Here is an 18,415-nt window from a genome sequence, read left to right as displayed (position 1 = left end):
AATTTTTATAAATAAAGAACTAAATACAGAATCTGGAAAATATGAAAGGTAAAGCTTAAGCTATCAGGCCAGCCTGGAGAAGTGGGACTGTGCCAACCTCAGGAGGCTCAGCCTGGCCAAGGGCAAAGTTCTGCACCTGGGTTGGGACAATCCCAACCACAGATCCAGGCTGGGAATGAAGGGATGGAGAGCCCTGAGGACAAAGATTTGTGGGAGAAAACAATTTAAAAACCTCCCCAACCCCAAAAAAAACCCAACAAAACCATCCCCAAATCTGTTTATTCTGTGTAGCATTTGGTAAATAGGGCAGCTACAGGTGTGTTCTTCCAATTAGCACTTTTCTACTGGCTTTCCTCTTTTACCTGCCTGTGTATTTCCCTCTTGGTGCAAATTTTTCTTTACAGAGGCTTTTGTCCTTCCTGGTTTTAAGACAGAGCTTTTCAGGCTCCTCAAAGGGGGTGCATCCAGCCATGCTCACTGCTGGGGAGTTCATGTTTCCCGTGGCTCCAGTCTAAAAACAGCAGCCAAGTGAATAATTCAGCAGCTTTGCTGAGTTCCTCTGTGACTCAGAGGTTTGTGTGAGTCTCCCTGAGCTTTGGGGTGCTTGTTTTGGGGGAAGGTGGATAGGGAGGTGATGTGACAGCTGGGGCTCTCTGTCCCTGGCCCTGGGGGGGGACAGAGGCTCTTCCAGGGAATGTGGAGCTTCCCCAGCTCCTGCAGGGGCAGTGGGGGATGAGGGTTTTCTCTGCAGCTCCTGCTGCTCTTTCAGATGAGGAATTTGTGGCTTCCTACTGCTCAGGAGCTGAGCAGCTGCACAATCTCAGCTCCTGAGCTACTCCTGAGCTGTTCAAAGAGCATAAAGAAATTTCCCAGGTGTTGAAGTGCTGATAAACACTGGGAATTACAGACAGAGCAGCTGGGGCTGCCCCTGCATCCCTGGAAGTGCCCAAGGCCAGGCTGGACAGGGCTTGGAGCACCTGGGACAGTGGGAGGTGTCCCTGCCATGGCAGGGGTGGAACAGGATGAGCTTCAGATCTTTCCCATCCCAAACCATCCTGGGATTCTGGGATCTGTGGTGTTGGGATGAGAAGCAGCTCTGGGATGAGGGGTGCAGAAGCTGGGGTTGGGGTGCAGGTTTCCCAGGAAGGCAGCACTGTGCTGTCCCAGTGTCACCGTGTGTCCCCACAGGACAGTGAGTGTTGGAGCTGCTGCAGCCCTGGGAATGCCCTGGGAGCTCCTCTGGGGGCCACAAGGAAAAGCAGGGACCTTTTCTGTCTGCCAAATGCTGATTTCATGCTGGCTCTCTCTCAGATGGTGCTTCCCCACCAACCTGCTGCTTGGCTTTTCTCTTTTTTTTGTTTCAGCCTTTGCTTCAGAGGTGGGATGTCCCTGACTTGGCTCATTGAATAGGAAATTAAAAGGATTATAATGAAGTCATACATATGTCGAGAAGTCTATTAAAAGCTTAACAGGGAGGCTTAGAGAGGTTTAAAAACTGGGAATACAAACCCTTTCTGTTTTGCAGCGTGCTCAGGAGTTGTTCCAGCAAGGATCTGACAGCTGGGTGAATTAATGGGGTCCTCCAAGGCTTGAATTTCCTGACCAAGTAGCTGGGACTTAAAATATTCAAGCCATGAACTTTGGAGCTTGTAGCTTGGATTTAATGTGTTGTTAGTGCACTTAAACCACCTTGTTGGGGAGGTGCTGCAGAACTGTGCAGGCTGGGACCTCCTGGAAAATGTGAGCCCATTTCTCTGCCCATCCTTTTGAGCTCGTCAGCCTTCACACAAAACTGACTTGTCATTTCTCTGAACCGTGTTTCTGTGGAGCTGGAATGTTTCTGGACACGTAATGAGGCAGCCTTTTTAAACTCTTGGTGTTTTCAGGAGGGTTTGAGGCGGGCAGGAGAGAGACAGAGACTCAGTGCTGCAGACAAGGGCTAGCTGACCCTCACTGCTCCTCATCCAGAGCCCTGCTCTTATCCTACACTTACATTTCCCAATTTGCCTTTAATTTGTCTCTCTGGAACTTAACTGCAGCTCAAAAAAATACTTTTCCCTCCCTCCTTTCTTCAGTGCTTAAAACAACATCATGTTTATTCCCTTGCTTATTCCAGTAGCTCGTGGGGAGTCTTTGCAGTGATCCTTCAGATTAAACGTAGGGAATTTCAATGAGAGGCTTGTCAAAGGAAAATAAACAGCAGCAATGTAAAAGACAAAAAATAAAGCTTAGTCTAAACCCTTTATCATCACCTTTTTGCTAGGTGGGGTTCATGGTTTGGCTTCACAATGGGAGTTAATCTCTGCCTTCCATCACTTAGGTAAATATTTCCCTTGGAGCTGTCGGGATCAGCTCCTGGGCTGACAGCAGGAAGAGCAGGGATGAACTCTGCAGGGCTTCAGCCATCTCCTGCAGGGCTGGGAGGAGGTCTGGGAGCTGCAGGATCCCATTCCCAGTGCAGGATCCCATTCCCAGTGCAGGATCCCATTCCCAGCAGGAGCTCCATCGGCGCCGCTCTGCAGCAGCACCCCCGGCAAGGTGGGGCTGGGCCTGGAGTGCTGCTCCCCTCCCACCAGGCTCTCCCTTTTCAGCTTTCCTTCCCCACCTTTTATTCCTCCTCTAGAGCTGGGGTTCTGCTTGTAAGAACGGATTTGATGGGGGTTTATCCTGCTTACAAAACCTTCGGGAAGCGTCGTGTGCTGGGGTGGCTTTGAGAGGTCGTGTGACACAGGCTAAATCCAACCTGGGCATAGGAAACTTCCCTAATCCTGCCTCTGCTCGTGGCTCCCTCGGAGGCCTGAGCTCTTTAATCTTCTTCCAGTTCAGTCCCATCACTGCAAATAGGGTAAGGCTGATTATATTGTGCATTTTATCTTTTCTAGCTGCACCCCAGCTGTTGTTATCGAGTGTTCTCCTTTCGGGGTGGGTTGGCACCGGGGTAATCTTGGATTAATGGGACCTTTTTTTTTTGGAAAGAGGAAATTTTATAGTTAAGGAACATATTGGATACTGTGAAGCTGCTCAGGAGCTCTTTGGTGGTTGGGCTGAGAGCAGATCTACACCTCGGAGCAGGGGCAGCTTTGGAGGGGCTGAGCAAAGGGAAGCTCAGAAATGCTGAGCAAGGCTGTGGTGCCTCCTCCTTAAACTCCACAGAACTGCAGAGAGCTCCCTCTCCCTGGAGAGAGCTTTGGACAACTCCAGCTCTCTTAGTCCTGCATGAGCAAGTTCCTGAAATAGAAATTACATGTATCCTCAGCAGTAATCTCCCCTTTTTGCTGCTATTTTGGTGCAATTTCTGCAGCTGGTTTCCAGCTCTGACCCATGAAATACTGAGTACACCTTGTGTGGAGTTGGTGTGTCTGAAACACTCTGGCTTTTGGCAAGTGTGGCATAAAACCTTCCTGAATTCCTGCTGAGCATCAGAGCAGGAAAGCTTTCTGGAGTTACACAACTGAAATGCTCAGCATCCCCATCCTCTCCCAGCCCAGGGAGCTGTGCCTGGTCCCTTTGGAGCAGTCTCCTCTCCCATGGGATAACTCTGCAAGCCAGGCTCACCCTGCCCTTGGAAATGGTGCAAATGCTGGGTTGGATGCTTTTGCTAAGTGTGTGCTCCTGATTTTCCATTTGGTGGGTAAAAGCTCACCTCAGCATGGCTGAGCTGCTCCCTCCTCACCTGGAGCTGCTTCTTCCCGAGGTGGGATTGGGATTTCTGTGTGTTGGAGGATGAGGCTTTTCCCATAAACCTGTCCCTTCATTTTGGCAGCAGTGGAAGGCAGAAGCAGCCCCTTCCTGGAGGTGACCAGGCAGGATCCCTGTTTCTCTTGGCATTTATCAATGGCTGCTAAACAGTGCAGGATTAACAGCTCCCTTGGGAACAGTTCTGGAACTTCAGGGCTGTGGCTGTTTCTGTGGACAATTGATGCTGGAGGCACCTCTGGAATTAGAAGTGACTTGGCAAGGCACAGAAGTGACAGGAGACTGCGGGACATGAACAAAACACAGTTCACCACCCCTCAAAAATATCTGGGAGGGATGTTTGATTTTGTTCTGCCACATAACTGAGGACGCTGTTTAACCTCCTTCCTTGCAGTGAGAGCACACTGCATCTGACTGAATCATGGAATTGTTGAAGTTGGAAATGAGCTCCAAGGTCATGGAGTCCCAGCTGTGCCCACCTTGTCCCCAGCCCAGAGCTCTGAGTGCCACCTCCAGGTGACACCTCCAGGGATGGGCACTCCAAATCTCCCTGGGCAGCCCCTGCCAAGGTCTGAGCAGCCTTTCCATGGGGAAATTCCTGCTGGTGTCCACCCTGAGCTCCCCTGGCCCAGCCTGAGGCCGTTCCCTCTCCTCCTGTCCCTGATCCCCCCGGCTGTCCCCTCCTGGCAGGAGCTGTGGAGCTGCAGAGGTTTGATCTGTCTCTTCTCAAAGAGAATTTCCTGTGGCTCTCTGTGACAAATTCAACCTGTGCAGGGCCAGGAGCTGGCCTTTGAGGACCCTCGTGGGTCCCTTCCAGCTCAGGATATTCTGTGATTCTGTGAAGTGGGGTTTTCCATGCCCTCAGTTTGGTCTGGCTCCCTGAAAAACCAGCCTGGCCAAACTCACTGTCTTTCCCTGTTCTTCCTGAGCTCCTGGGGATTCAGCAGTGACTCGGAATTCAGAGGGCTGGGAGCTCCCTCAGAGATGACTGAAGGACTGAAAAGCAACATTTCATTCTTCTGGAGTCCTTTTTTACCCGTGCAGATTAAAGCTGACCATGTTATGTGGCCATTTCCCAGCTCCAGGAGGAAAACTGGGACTTGCTGGTGGTCGTGGTGAGTTAGTGGGAAGGCTGGGAGCAGAGCTCAGGTTTCCTGAGCCAACCATTAAAATGGTTTCTTCCCAAGGCAGCCCTGGCAGTGGGAGCAGCAGGAGCAGGGGTGTGGCAGTGTTTGCCAGCAGGACACTGGTGGCCCTGTGGCATTCCCTGTTCATGGCATTGGCACAGGAGAAGGGATGGTGGCTCTTAGGATGCCACCAATTCTGCCTTAATTGGGGCCCAGCTTTTTGTGCTTCCAAATCTCCCATCCCAGTGCTGGGCTGGGGAGTGGAATCTAAGAGAAGTCATAAAATCAGAATATCCTGGATTGGGAGGGAAACCCAGGGATCATCAAACTCCAGGGAGGTTCTGATCACTGGGCAGCAGCATCTGATCTGTTCCTCCAGCACACACAGGTAACAGAAATTGGGCTGCTCAGCTGAGTCCTGAGATGTGCAGGCTGAATATTTTATCTGAGAAAAGATACTTTTAACTTCATTTCATCAGAAGTTTTTGATTTCTAGGATTAAAAATGAAAACACTGAGCAAGGGTTGTTTTGGATCCTCGATCTTCACACTCTCATAACTGGTTATCTTCCTCCAGGAAGAGAATTCCCCTTTTGACATTGCCTTGCCACTTGTCACTTAGCCAACTCTTTATTTACCTTTGTGTCATTTCCTTGTGTCTCCACTTTCCCTAACATTTCCCCTGGCTACAGATAAAAATACTTTGCTTTCAGCTTCGTCAAGCCTTCTTCCATGCTTTGCCTGGGAAATCTGTGATGTTCCATCTCCTACATTAACACTCTCCTGTTTGCCAGTGATGCAAACTGCTCTTTCAAAATGCCACTCATGGGCAGTTTTGCAAGATTTTAGGGGCTCCATGTCTCAATCTCACAACCAAAATTACTAATTCTGCTTTAGAAAAAAAAAAAAAAAATCTGCAATTTTGTGTGCATCACTGAAAGTTTCAGGTAGTTTTGTGCAGCTCTGTGTTCTTCCAAAGACAATCTCAGATTCAACAGGAATGGGAACCTGATAGTCATGGAAAGATCCAAAGTAGAGTTGCCCCATTTTGTAGCTGAGAGTTGAGGAAATTGAGATTTACCTGGCCAGACTCTCAGTTAAAAACACATAAATATATATATCTAAATGAGCTGATGAGTGGTTTCAACTGACAGTTGTGTTTCTTGTGGTGACTTTAGAATTGCTGCTCACAGGGGTCACATCAGATTTTTACCTTCTGAGTCTTGTGCTACTTTTCTGTCTCAGGGGTGTCTCCGGTCCTGCTAAAATCAGGTTTCAGCATTAAACCTCCATGAATTGAAGACAACCAGAGGTTCAGCAGGGCCTAGAGGGGCTCTGGGAAAGCTGGAAAGGGACTTGGGACAAGGATGGAGGGACAGGACACAGGGAATGGCTTCCACTGCCAGGTGGGATATTGGGAAGGAATTCCTGGCTGGGAGGATGGGGAGGGACTGGGATGGAATTCCCAGAGCAGCTGTGGCTGCCCCTGGATCCCTGAAGTGTCCAAGGCCAGGCTGGACAGGGCTTGGGGCACCCTGGGACAGTGGGAGGTGTCCCTGCCCAGGTGGCACTGGATGATCCTGAAGGTCCCTGCACACCCAAACCATTCAGGGGTTCTGCTCTCCTTGCTCATCTGTTTGGTGGTGAATTCCAGTTTCAAGCCATACCCCAAAGGGACCTGGAGGGCAGGAACTGAGGGTTTTGTCCCTTGTTGGTGTCCTCTGGAGTCACCCACAGCTGCCCTGTGCCCAGACCCTTCCTGCAGCCTCCTCCCTGTCCCAGCGGTGTCGGTGGCAGCGTCTCGTCCCCGCCTGGGGCACGGGGCTGGCTTTGAAGGTGACACTCTGTGTGCTCTGCTGTGCTGTCCCCAAGCCCAGCCCGAGCCAGGGGACACGTCTGGGCTGGCTGAGCCCTGCAGGGTGAGCAGAGCTGGGAGCAGCTCCCAGAACCCTGGAAATGTCCTCTCGTGTCACCGTCAAACCGCGGCGCCGCCCGCGCTGTCAGCTCCATCTAGGTGAGACAGTTCAGTACCAGAGCACGGATCCGAGCAATAATTCACTTTTTTTTCCCTTCCATCCCATGTCTGTGGTGGCCAGGTGGGAGGTCCCGTGGAACATTCCTGCTTTGAGGTGAGCTGCTCCCTCAGATGCCAGGTTGAGTCTCTCAGGGCTCATCCACAGGAATGACAGCACTTTATTTCCTAGATTTTCAGAGGAAAATAAAATTGGCAGGGTTTATTTCAAAACATCAGAGACTCCTTAGTGAGGAATTAAAGAATTCCTAGAAAACTGGCTGCCTCTCTGCAGGGCTGTAAATTAGAATGATTTCAAAAGAGCACAGACAGCGTGTCATCTTCCTCGTTCTCAAGCAGCAGCTGCCTGAATAAACAGTAATAGAATTGTAGATTCTTCTGGTATTATGTAAATGCCTTCATGCTTTGATGTCCCTCGTGTCATTAGCTTGACACTAGCTGGAATTAATGGCCATAAAACTCTATTACAAACGTGGCAGAGAGATTTCTCCTGACTGCTTCTGATTCCTCCTGTGAGCTCGCTGCCTGTGCCACGGGATTGGGAAAGCTGAAAGTAGGTCAGGGTGATGTGTGTGAGCAGGGATGCTGGAATCACAGCCACAAACAAACAGCACTCGAGTGCTGAAGGGAAAGCTGCTATTTTAAGCCCTTATTTCCATTATCACCATCTCATTCTGCACAACAAGCATGTGGGGGGGGGGTGTTGTGGTCGTGCACCCACAGATGGGATCCAGGAAGGAGGAGAAAAAATACATATTGAGTATATATAGATGTGTGTGTGTATTTGTGTGTTTCAAGGGTGACAGTAAATACTGTCACTTCTGAATGGCTCCTCTCCATCTCATGTGAGGCAGAGTGAAAGTGCCAAAATATGTAGGTCAAAAGAAATGAAGTATTTTGCATCCAAGCAGCAATCAAATGCTGGAATTCCGGGCTGGAATTCCTGGTACCGTGTGGTGGAAGGTGGGGCAGGAGTATGGGGATGTGTTGCAGAGTTCCCACACTCCTCACATAATTAGAATTCATTCCTTGGCCTCAGAGGGGCTCCCTCACTGAACAGCTCTTGGGGAGAAGTGTTGGCCCCAACCTGAGCTGAAGAGTTGGGATGTTTTGAACCTGGAGAAGGGTTAATCATGGAGCTGCTGCATGGCTTCCCTGAGGACAGCAGGATGAGGAAAGGTGGGAAACAAGGAATATGATAGGATTGGCTGGTTTTAGGCAATAAAAACATGAGCAGGAGGGAGAAAAGGGCAATACATTTAAACTCATCTTGGCACTCAGGGATGGCAGGAGTTAAACCTGTTGGGAAGGTGAAGTGCTAAAAAACTAATGGAGGGAAGTGATTTGTATGGATAGGAAAGACACTCACAGGCCATTTCCAAGGAGGCTGTGTCAAATGCTTTTAAGAGTCTGGAAAAAAGGAGGAAATTAATAAAAATGGAAGCGAGGACTTAGAGCTGGAGAGATTTAAGAACTGCCCAGATTATGGTGCACAGTGATTTACAAGCACTGAAGTGCACAAGTCAAAAGAAGAGGATTTCCACTTTGTTAGAGATAAGAGAAGGCTGGAAGAAAACTGTTAACGGAGCTGGAGGGGAAGGTGATGCACAGGAGGCTGCAGGGTTCAGCCCTTTGCCTGCTTTAGTTCTGGTTGTTATCATTTGATAAGGAGCACAGGCTCCATCCAGGCCGGGGAGCAGGACCCAGGGAAGCTCAGGGATGGGGCTGGGTGTTCCCAGGTGATGGAGAGGGCAGGCACCACCCTGGGCTACGGGTGTGAAGCATTATTAATGTGTAACCTATTTCATGAAAAGATACCAGAACAAGTAATGACACAGCCAGAAAGAGCCAGCTGGAGTGATGAAAGTGTGAGGAGGCAGCAGGCAAGGCGTAGCTACAGCATGGTGCAGTGAGGATGGTTTTTTCATGTGTTTTATCTGCTGTAAGTTTTGAGAAGAGTCAGAGTTTTGTGCCCTCCTCAGCCCGAGGAATAGCTCCTGCAAAGTGCTGTTAGTGGGTCAAGTGAGCTGGTGTGTGGACCTTGTTCTTCTTCGTGGTTCTGTAAATATTGACTCCCCAAGGAGCACACTTGGAGCTCCAGCAGAGACTGTAAGTGCTGCTTTTACCTCTTTTTGTTTTCTCCTCTGACCCTGATTGCATGTAAAAGAGAAGACTTTGGCTCTTGGATGGTGCCAGGGGAGGATTTGGGGTTTGCAGCAGGCAGCACGGGGAGCGTGGCCGTGTCCTGCTGGGGTGATGGGAGCTGGGCACTGCTCCAGCAGGGCCTGGCTGGGCAGCTCTGCCCAGGCTCTGCCAGGCAGAGGGAAGCTCTGGGGACGTGGGGAACGTGTGCTGTCTGCCTGACCCTTGGGAGGGCAGCTCAGGTACCAAATTCCCACCGAGAGAACAGAGCTGGCTTGGTCTGTCTGCTGTGGGCACAGCAGGAGGAGCAGCCCTGGGCTGCCTTAGGATCTAAAGATAAAGGAGTGCTTTGTGTTCAGCTGAAGAGAAATCTGCAGCTTTACTCTTTATGGTTAATGTGCTTGGGTCTCAGAAGGATAAAGCTTAGGGAAGGTTTGTGGTACCAGATCATCATCAGTGGGAAGTAGGGGATATTTTCTTTTTGCAATTTTGCTGACTTTTTATTCCTCAGGTATTTTTTTTTTAATTCACTCTGTGGCTCTTGGGTTTCCTGGGAGCAGGAGGCACTTTGCAAGTCCCAGTCCTGTGTGCAGACTGGCAGCAGATGGTGGTTTGGCTGCTGCTCTGTGTTTGTGGTGTCCTGAACCCTCTGCAGGTGTTGGCATCAGCCCAGGCTGCAGCTCAGGATTCCCTGAACTGTGTCTGGTACCAGCCCAAAATCTCAGCTGGACTGGAGGGTATTCCTGGGCCTCTTGCTGAGCAAGAGTAGAAGCACAGAATCATGGCATGGTGTGGGTGGGAAGGGACCTTCCAGCATTCCACCCATGGGCAGGGACACCTTCCACTGTCCCAGGCTGCTCCAAGCCCTGTCCAGCCTGGCCAGGGACATGTCCAGGGACTGAAATCCACAACTTCTCTGGGTACCCTGTGCCAGTCCTCTGCTCCTGAGCCCCCGGGAGTCACCACACACCTGGGAGGGACCAGAGCACATTCTCCAGCTCACAGCTGCTCCTGCTCACCTTCAGACCCTTGGGTTCCCTGTCTGGGTGTGGTGAGTCTCTGGTGATGTTTGCTCATCCCTTCCCCCTTCTCCAGAGCCATATGGGTGATCTGTGTCCCTGTCCTAGAAACTGCTTCGATTTTCCTGGGGGAAAGGAACTTCCAGACCTGCCTGCCCTGAAAGCCCCTGCAGGGTGACAGTTCCTGTGTCCCTGCATCCCTGTGTGAAAGGGATTGAGCTCAGCAGTGACCTTTGCTGAAGGAGTCCTGGTGCTGGCTCCCTCCTGCTGCCTGTGCCCTTGTGCTGGGCTGCTGCTCTCAGTCCTGCCCTCCTCCTGACCCTGCCTTAACGTGGAGCACGGGCAGGCTCCTCAGCAGCCCGAGCTCTGCTCCAGCCTCTGCCCCCCTGAGGAGCTGCAGTTTGAACTGGAGCATTCCCTGAATCAGGAGGGAGCAGTTTAAATTTGGTAACAGCCCTTTCAGGGGAAATTGCCTTTCCCTGCTCAGAAGGAGGGCTGACAGCTCTGCAGACTGCACTGTCACTGCTGTGTGGTGCCAGCTCAGGGGACACGCTGCCCTGCCTGGGCTGGCACCGGCCAGGGAGGGCTGCACTTCTCCCAAAACTCCTTGGGGCTCCTGCCAGGCTGCTCTGGGACTCAGGAGCCTTCTGTAGGGCATTCAAGCAGCACAGCTCGGTGGGATTGTTCATGGAAGCTCAGGTGATCCCTGTTTTACACCGAGGATTTGTCCCTCGGGATCTTTCTCACATCACCCCCAGCCCCGTGTGCTCATGGCTCTGGGATCTCCTGCTCAGGAGCTGTGGCCAGGCTGGCACAGGGAGGAGGAGAGTCCAGCTGGTACTCACAGCTCAGCCTGGAGAAAAGGGGGCTCAGGGGGGACCTTGTGGATCTGCACAGCTCCTGACAGGAGGGGACAGCTGGGGGGGGTCGGGCTCTGCTCCAGGGACAGGGACAGGAGGAGAGGGAACAGCCTCAGGCTGGGCCAGGGCAGGTCAGGGTGGACAGCAGCAGGAATTTCTCCATGGAAAGGGGGCTCAGGCCTTGGAACTGCCCAAGGAGGTTTGGAGTGCCCATCCCTGGAGGTGTCCCAGGAACACCTGGAGGTGGCACTCAGAGCTCTGGGCTGGGGACAAGGTGGGGTTGGGCACAGCTGGGCTCTGTGGCCTTGGAGGGCTTTTCCAACTTGGATGATTGCAGAATTCTGGGATCTCTGGGGCTCTCCCTGTGCCAGCACAGTGGGGTCTGGACAGGCCTCCTGTGCCCACTCCTCACTATGGTTCTTTTGCCTCAGAATTGATGTTATTCCTGTGTTTCAGGCAAGGCAGCCTGGCAGGGTGCCCCCAGACCTTCCTGTGGGTTCTCCCCAGTTCTGAGGCAGGATGCAGGGCCAGGCAGTGGGGCAGGGATTCAGCTGCCTCAGCCCTGGCATTGCTGCCCTGGGCTTGCCACAGGAGATGTTCTCTGCATCACCTGCACCTCACACTGGGCCTGCTGAGCAGGTCTGGGGGGTTTTGCCTGCTGTGGGTTGAAATATTCCCTGCCAAGGATGTGCAGAAGGCTCCTGGCTTTAGGAAGGAATCCCAAGTGAAACAGGAGAAGTGTCTCAGTTGTGCAGTGTCTCAGTTGAACTTGGCTCAAAAAAACCAAACAAAAAGTCCAAGCTGGGACACTTCCACTATCCCAGGAGCTCCAAGTCCCTTCCAACCTGGCCCTGGACACTTCAGGGACCCAGGGACAGCCACAGGTGCTCTGGGAATTTTGTCCCAGCCTCTCCCCACCCTCCCAGCAGGAATTCTTCCCAATATCCCATTCATCCCTGCCCTCTGGCAGTGAGAACCATTCCCTGTGTCCTGTCCATTCATCCCTTGTCCCCAGTCCCTCTCCAGCTCCCAACACCTGGTGTATTTGCAATGCAGTGGAAATAAGTCTTTAGTGAGCCTTTTGTTTAAAAACAGAGCTTCAGGTGCCTTTGTTATTAACAGATGAGTCTGTGCAGGGTGGCTCCAGGTGAGGAGGCTGGGAGGAATAAATCTGGGCAGTGCTCAGGATTCCTCACTCCCTGAGCAGCTGATGTTCCCAGTGGGGAGCAGGGGCAGCAGGACAAACAGGGAGCACTTAGAGCAGAGCTGGGAGTTGGGAGCTCTCTGCACCTCCATGGTTCCACCTCCCAATCCATGACAAAGCAATTGCTGCTGAAAATTCCCTCTGGGAAGGAGAAGAAGGGAAAAAAGCTGAACAAGAAACTGTAGCAACTGCATTTTTTTTTTCCTTGTAGATTTTTTTTTACAAGGCAGAACATGAACCTTGTGTTGAACTTTCAAGTTCCTGACTTTGCATCTCTGAAGTTTGGAGACAGTGGTTCTGACAGTCGTAGGCACAGGGCCCTTTTAGCATTCAGGGTTATGTAACCTCATGGAATCTCAGAGGGAAAGCAGTAAAACCCTTCTGGAACTGTCAGCACCCTCTGAAATGCCCTGCAGTTTCTTGAGGGCATTTCATAGATTCCTGATAATCTTCTTCCCATCCAGGTCAGTGGTGGAATTTAATTTGCTTCTCATTGCAGGAATTTGAGAGTGCCAGGGAAAGGGGGACTGGGTTCCCAGTGCCAGAGGGCGGGGGTGGATGGGATACTGGGGAGGAATTCCTGCCTGGGAGGGTGGGAAGGGGCTGGGATAGAATTCCCAGAGCAGCTGTGGCTGCCCCTGGATCCCTGGAAGTGTCCAAGGCCAGGTTTGATGGGGCTTGGAGCAGCCTGGGATAGTGGAAGGTTGGAATGAGATGATCTTTAAGGTCCCTTCCAGCCCAGACCATTCTGATATTCTATGAAATTAAAGTATTTTGTGTAATCTCAGCCAGCACTGGCTCCTGGGAGTTAAACTTTCCTCTCCTGCAAGGACAGAAATATCTTTTCTGCAGAAAGCTTGGTCTGAGGAGCCTGTGAGGCCTCAGCAGGCTGGAGGAACCTCTGCCATCCTAAGGCCAGCACCTTTGCCCAGAGCAGGGCAAGCGGACTCTGCTCGTGCTATGCCCAGCTGGATTTGGAGTTTGCCCAGGGCTGGACACTGCACAGCCTCTGTGGCCACCCTGCCCAGTGTCCTGTCCCCTCAGATTGCAGTTCTCAGCAGGATGGAACTGCTGCATTTCACTTTGCCAGGAGGAAAAGGAGGGAGTAACCAGCTCTGACAGCTCTGCTCTGGGTGAGCTGTCCTCCATCAGGGCTGCCAGCTTAGTGCCTTAGATATTCATTAAATGCAAAAACTTCTTGGAATCTTGAGCTCTTATCCCCTTGGATAAAAATGTGCAGCCTCCCTTTGGGTGGTTGGGTGACATCTTTTTCCATGTAGTTCCTGTCTGTGCTTATCCCTTAGATTTTGGGGATTAGTGAAGCTTGTCTGCAAAACTCGCTCGTGGGGATTTTCAGACCCTTCTCTCTGAACTGAGCTAGACAATATCTTATTTTACAAAATGATGAGGCTGATAATAAAGCATTGAAGGGATATTCTTGCAGGATACTCCATATTTACTCTAAAGCCAGGAGGCACAAGGAGAGCCTGAATATCTTGGGGGAGGTGCCCTGTGACCTTTCAGGGGAAACCTTTGCTTCCCTTACCCTGAAGAATGTCTGGAAATAATGTCCTGAGCAAGGGAAGGAGACCCTGGAATGCCTTGGCTGCCTGTTGGGGTTTTTACCTGATGTTGCAGGTAGTTTCCATCCTGTACAACACCACTGGGCAGCAGATTGAAGGGGTGTGTGCCTGAAAATCAGACAGGACATGCAGGCAAAGTTCTCGTGAATCCCTCAGATGGGAATCAGAAGCTGCTCCTGGTAATAAATGTCCTGAGCACAGACAGTTCCTCACATGGGCACCAAGCACTCCCAAAACAGCCTAAACCTCGTGTGGAATCCTTACAACATCCAGTCTGGAGAAGGAAAGGTTCCAGGGAGACCTTGGACCCTGAAGGGGCTTCAGGAGAGCTGGAGAGGGACTGGGGACAAGGCATGGAGGGACAGGACACAGGGAATGGCTTTAGCTGAAGGAGGGTACATTTAGATTGTTTATTAAGAGGAAATTCTTGGCTGAGAGAGGGCTGAGGCCCTGGCACAGGTGCCCAGAGCAGCTGGGGCTGCCCCTGCACCCCTGGCAGTGCCCAAGGCCAGGCTGGACACTTGGAGCAGCCTGGGACAGTGGGAGGTGTCCCTGCCATGGCAGGGCTGGCACTGGATGGCTTTGAGGTCCCTCCCAGCCCAAACCATTCCATGGCTCTGATTCTGAAGCTCCTTTTTAAGGCTGCAGATCCCACACCCTGCAGAGGGGGATGTGTCTGGGGGGGAACTTTCATTCCCTGTGAGGCTGATGGGAATTGATTGGCGTGGCTGATAAAACTGCTGCTCTTTGGGGATTCCAGCAAGGCAAACTATGCCTCCCCATCCCAGGGTGATCTGGGCAGATTCCCTTTGGGATCCACTGCAGGACTGGAGCTCCCAAGCCTCCCTTTCCCCATTTTCCCTGCTGGCAGGGCCCTCTCCTGGCTGCTCACTCAGTAATTTTGAAGCTCCTTAACCCCGAGCTGGAGGTCTGGCCTGTGACCTGCCAAGATTAGCATCTCCTGCAGGGCAAAGGCTTTAGAGGGTAATCCTGTGCTCAGAGAGCCCCTGGCTGGACATTCCCTGGGGTGTCCTGTGTGCCAGCAGCTCCGGGAGCGTGTCCTGCCCCAGCTCCCAGCTCCCAGCCTGGGCACGGGGGTAGGTGGCCACAAGGGCACTCTTGGCTGGATTAGCTGTGAATTGGGTGATGTGACCGCGCTGACCTGAGCAGAGAGATGATCAAACAAACAATTCCACACTGTCAGCAGCCCTGCTGAACGTTCCACCCTCATCCTGCCCTGGGAGCAGGGCACGGAAGGTGCTGCTTGCATGGGATCCTTGTTTTTCCTTTCAGAAGCAAGTTTGCTTTGTAAGTACGTTGTTAACGGTCTTTTTTCCTTTAAGCAAGACTTTGTAAGCTCTAATCCTACATTGGTTTATATTATCAGGGCTCGTAACCGGATTTTCAGCTATCAGCCAGCTTTAATACTTGCTAAAATTGCTTTACAGGTCTGTGGGATCTGTCAGATTTGCATTTTGCGTGGAGTGCATTATCTGCTGCTGCTGCACATTCACAGGCACTGGCAGCACTGTGTCTTGGAAGAGTTTGGCTTCTCCTTTTTGTTGTTTTGTGTCTTTTGTTGGTAGGTCAGAGGCAGAATGTGTGTTTGGGGAGCTTGGGTTTGGAACTGAAAAATCCTCTTTTCCCAGTCCTTGGGAAATCTGAGATCACGTTTTGTGTTCCAGGTTTGATAAGGGGAAACTGAATATTGGGATGGGGTGGGGACAACAAATAAGCTGGAAGTGTCCACTTCATGGCACATAATTTGGGAAGCATTTTGGGAATAGCTGAGGGGTTTTGCTGATGGTGACTGTGATCCAGAAATCTTTGTTGTCCTGGCTCTGGCAGGAGTAGCTGGGTCCTGGCTGGCCCAGGGAAGGGGTGGCTGCTCCAGGCTTGTCCCTGTGGCTGGCCCTGCTCTCCTCTCCCTGCTCCAGAGCTGCCTGCATCCCTCCTTGCACCGGGATTCCTGCTGGGAAGCACCGCCTGGTTTGGGTTTTTAATTTGCATCTGTTGTGAAAATATTGTGTGAAGAATATTCCAGTCTTGGGTTTGGATTGGGAAGGATTTGGCAGAGGCAGCTCCCAGCTGCTCCTGATCCAGCTTCCAGCCAGCTCTGGGGCTTTGCTGCAGCTCAGGGCTTGCAAACACTGACTGAGTTTTGCTCAACTTGGTTTCATCTGATGTCGAATGGAAATATTTCCCATCACAATTCCTTTTGTCTCCTGCTGCTCCCTCCTTCTCCAGCCCTGGGTGTGGTTCCCCTCCGTATTGAAAGGTATGAACACTACCTGGCTACTAAACCCCCCAAGTGGAGGGGTTTCTTCAGGTTTACCTTTCTGACCCTAATTTTATGTTCTTCCCTGTGAAACCTTTAATCGTGGCAATATGCCAATATATTTTTAGTGTTAACAGTATATTTGTTTCAAATATTCAGAGTTCAAGCAGTGGGTGTTCTCCATCAGCCTCAGTGTGGATCCAACCCAGCACTCTGTTAATGTCATAATATCATAATATCATCTTTGAAGAAGTTCTTGAATGTTTTAACTGCTCCCAGGCTCTTCCTCACACTGTCAAGGACTTTTAGTGTCTTTTTTTTTTTTTTTTTGCTTTAAATAGTTTTATAGACACACGAATGACAGGCTCCTGTCTAGAGGAATTTACAATGGAATCTAATTAAATCCCTTGGTGTTCTGTACTACAAATAATGGTAAATAATAATAATGTCTCTTGACACATTGCAGTGGCACTTTGTCTGCAAAGCACTTTGCAAAGCTAAATAAAATAGTACCAAAATTACCTTATATTCTCAAATAAAAATATTAATCAAATTTTTCTCCTGAAATGATCAGGCTTTTAGCTGCTCCAAGCTCGGACACTGTTGCCCAGGCTGGGTTTTCCCCCAGGTCCCCTGTCCTTCGTCAGGGGCAGGCAGAGGTGGTGTCACCCTGCCTGGGAACTGCTGTGTGCCCCTGCTGGAGTCAGCCACGGCACACGGAGTCACTGAGCAGAATAAAAGCTCAGAGCTCTGGCAGAAAAGCAGCGAGCCCGTGCCAAGCCCTGCTGCTGGGGCTGCAGGGACGGGATCGGGGCAGGGACGGGATCAGGGCCGGGACGGGATCAGGGCAGGGACGGGATCAGGACAGGACTGCTCAGGATGGATGGGATCAGGGCAGGGATGGGATCAGGACAGGGCTGCTCAGGATGGATGGGATCGGGGCAGGGACGGGATCGGGGCAGGGACGGGATCGGGGCAGGGACGGGATCAGGGCAGGATGGGATCAGGGCAGGGACAGGATTGGGGCAGGGCTGCTCAGGATAGATGGGATCAGGACAAGGCTGCAGGGCTGCTCGGGGCAGGGATGGGATCGGGGCAGGGATGGGATCAGGACAGGGCTGCAGTACCTGCTCACATAGATGGGATCAGGACAGGGATGGGATCAGGACAAGGCTGCAGGGCTGCTCGGGGCAGATGGGATCAGGACAGGGCTGCAGTACCTGCTCGCATAGATGGGATCAGGACAAGGCTGCAGGGCTGCTCGGGGCAGATGGGATCAGGGCAGGGCTGCTCAGGGTCCTGTTCTCCTGGGAGACAAGGGGTGGGAGTGTTGTGCTCCCTGGAATTCCCCTTTCATTCCCAGTCTGGCTTTCCCAGCGTGTGTAAGTGTAAAAGTTCCATTTTATTTGTGTTTCCTTGGACCAGCATCTCTCTAGGATCTGTTCTGCACCTGGGAGCTCCTGCTGGGCTGGGTGGGTGCTGCTCTGGGACACCCAGGTGGGAATTTTGGGACAGGGGCAGGCAGAGCTCGTGTCATGCTCCCGCCCAGGGTGGCACTGGGGACAAGGTGCCAGCACCACCGTGTCCCTGAGCACGTGCCATCCCTCCATGTCACCCTCAGAGGGACCTAAACCCTAGGAAGCTCCTGCCTGGCCTGGGATCAGCTGGGAATGGGGAAACAAAGGGGACACACCAGGGAGTGTCACACGCACAGTGTCACACAGGGAGTGTCACACACACACAGGGAGTGTCACAGTGTCACACACAGCGAGTGTCACACACACACAATGTCACACACACACAGGGAGTGTCACACACAGTGTCACACACTCAGGGAGTGTCACACAGCCCTCAGCTCACAAGGCCACACAGCGGCACTTGGAGCTCCAGAGCCTGACTGGAAGTAATATTTACATTATTTGTATTAGTCATTACATATATGCATTTATATATATATATATATATATGTGTGTCTGTCTGTCTGTGTGTATATATAAATAAAAATATGTATAGAATAATGTATCATACATAATTTACATGTATTTATAGGTAGATAAAATTATATCATGTATAGGCATATAATATAAAACACATGAAAATACATAAGCTATGCATGATAAAATGTGTTTTATAATATAAAGTATAATGTGCATGAAAACATAGAAAATATAGAATATATATAATGTATATATTATAGATATAGTGTATATGCTATATAATATATGCTATATATTTATGTTACATTTAATTATAACATATATAACATAAATTATCCTATGTTTTATATTATTATAGAATGTGTTATAATTTAAACTATTGTTTCAATTATTATTAAATATTTCTGTGATTAATGAGAAGTCATATTTAATATTTACCTCTGATCAGAGGTTTGGACATGTTTCAAACTCCAAGGAATCCCCTCCTGCTCCTCTAAACCCAAACTCTGAGCAAACTGTTGAGCCCACTGATGATTTG

General features: G+C 50.9%; 1 protein-coding gene across 7 annotated transcripts in view; it reads left to right on the top strand.

The window, feature by feature from the left end:
- MAP4 (microtubule associated protein 4) overlaps nucleotides 1-18,415 on the top strand; it is a 148,280-nt gene that overhangs the window by 62,613 nt on the left and 67,252 nt on the right. The window lies entirely within an intron of this gene.

This window comes from Vidua macroura, chromosome 1 (assembly GCF_024509145.1).
Source record: "Vidua macroura isolate BioBank_ID:100142 chromosome 1, ASM2450914v1, whole genome shotgun sequence".
Classification (NCBI taxonomy): Eukaryota; Metazoa; Chordata; class Aves; order Passeriformes; family Viduidae; genus Vidua; species Vidua macroura.
The sequence above is the reverse complement of the archived record's forward strand: the minus strand, read 5'-3'. Positions and strand labels throughout refer to the sequence as shown.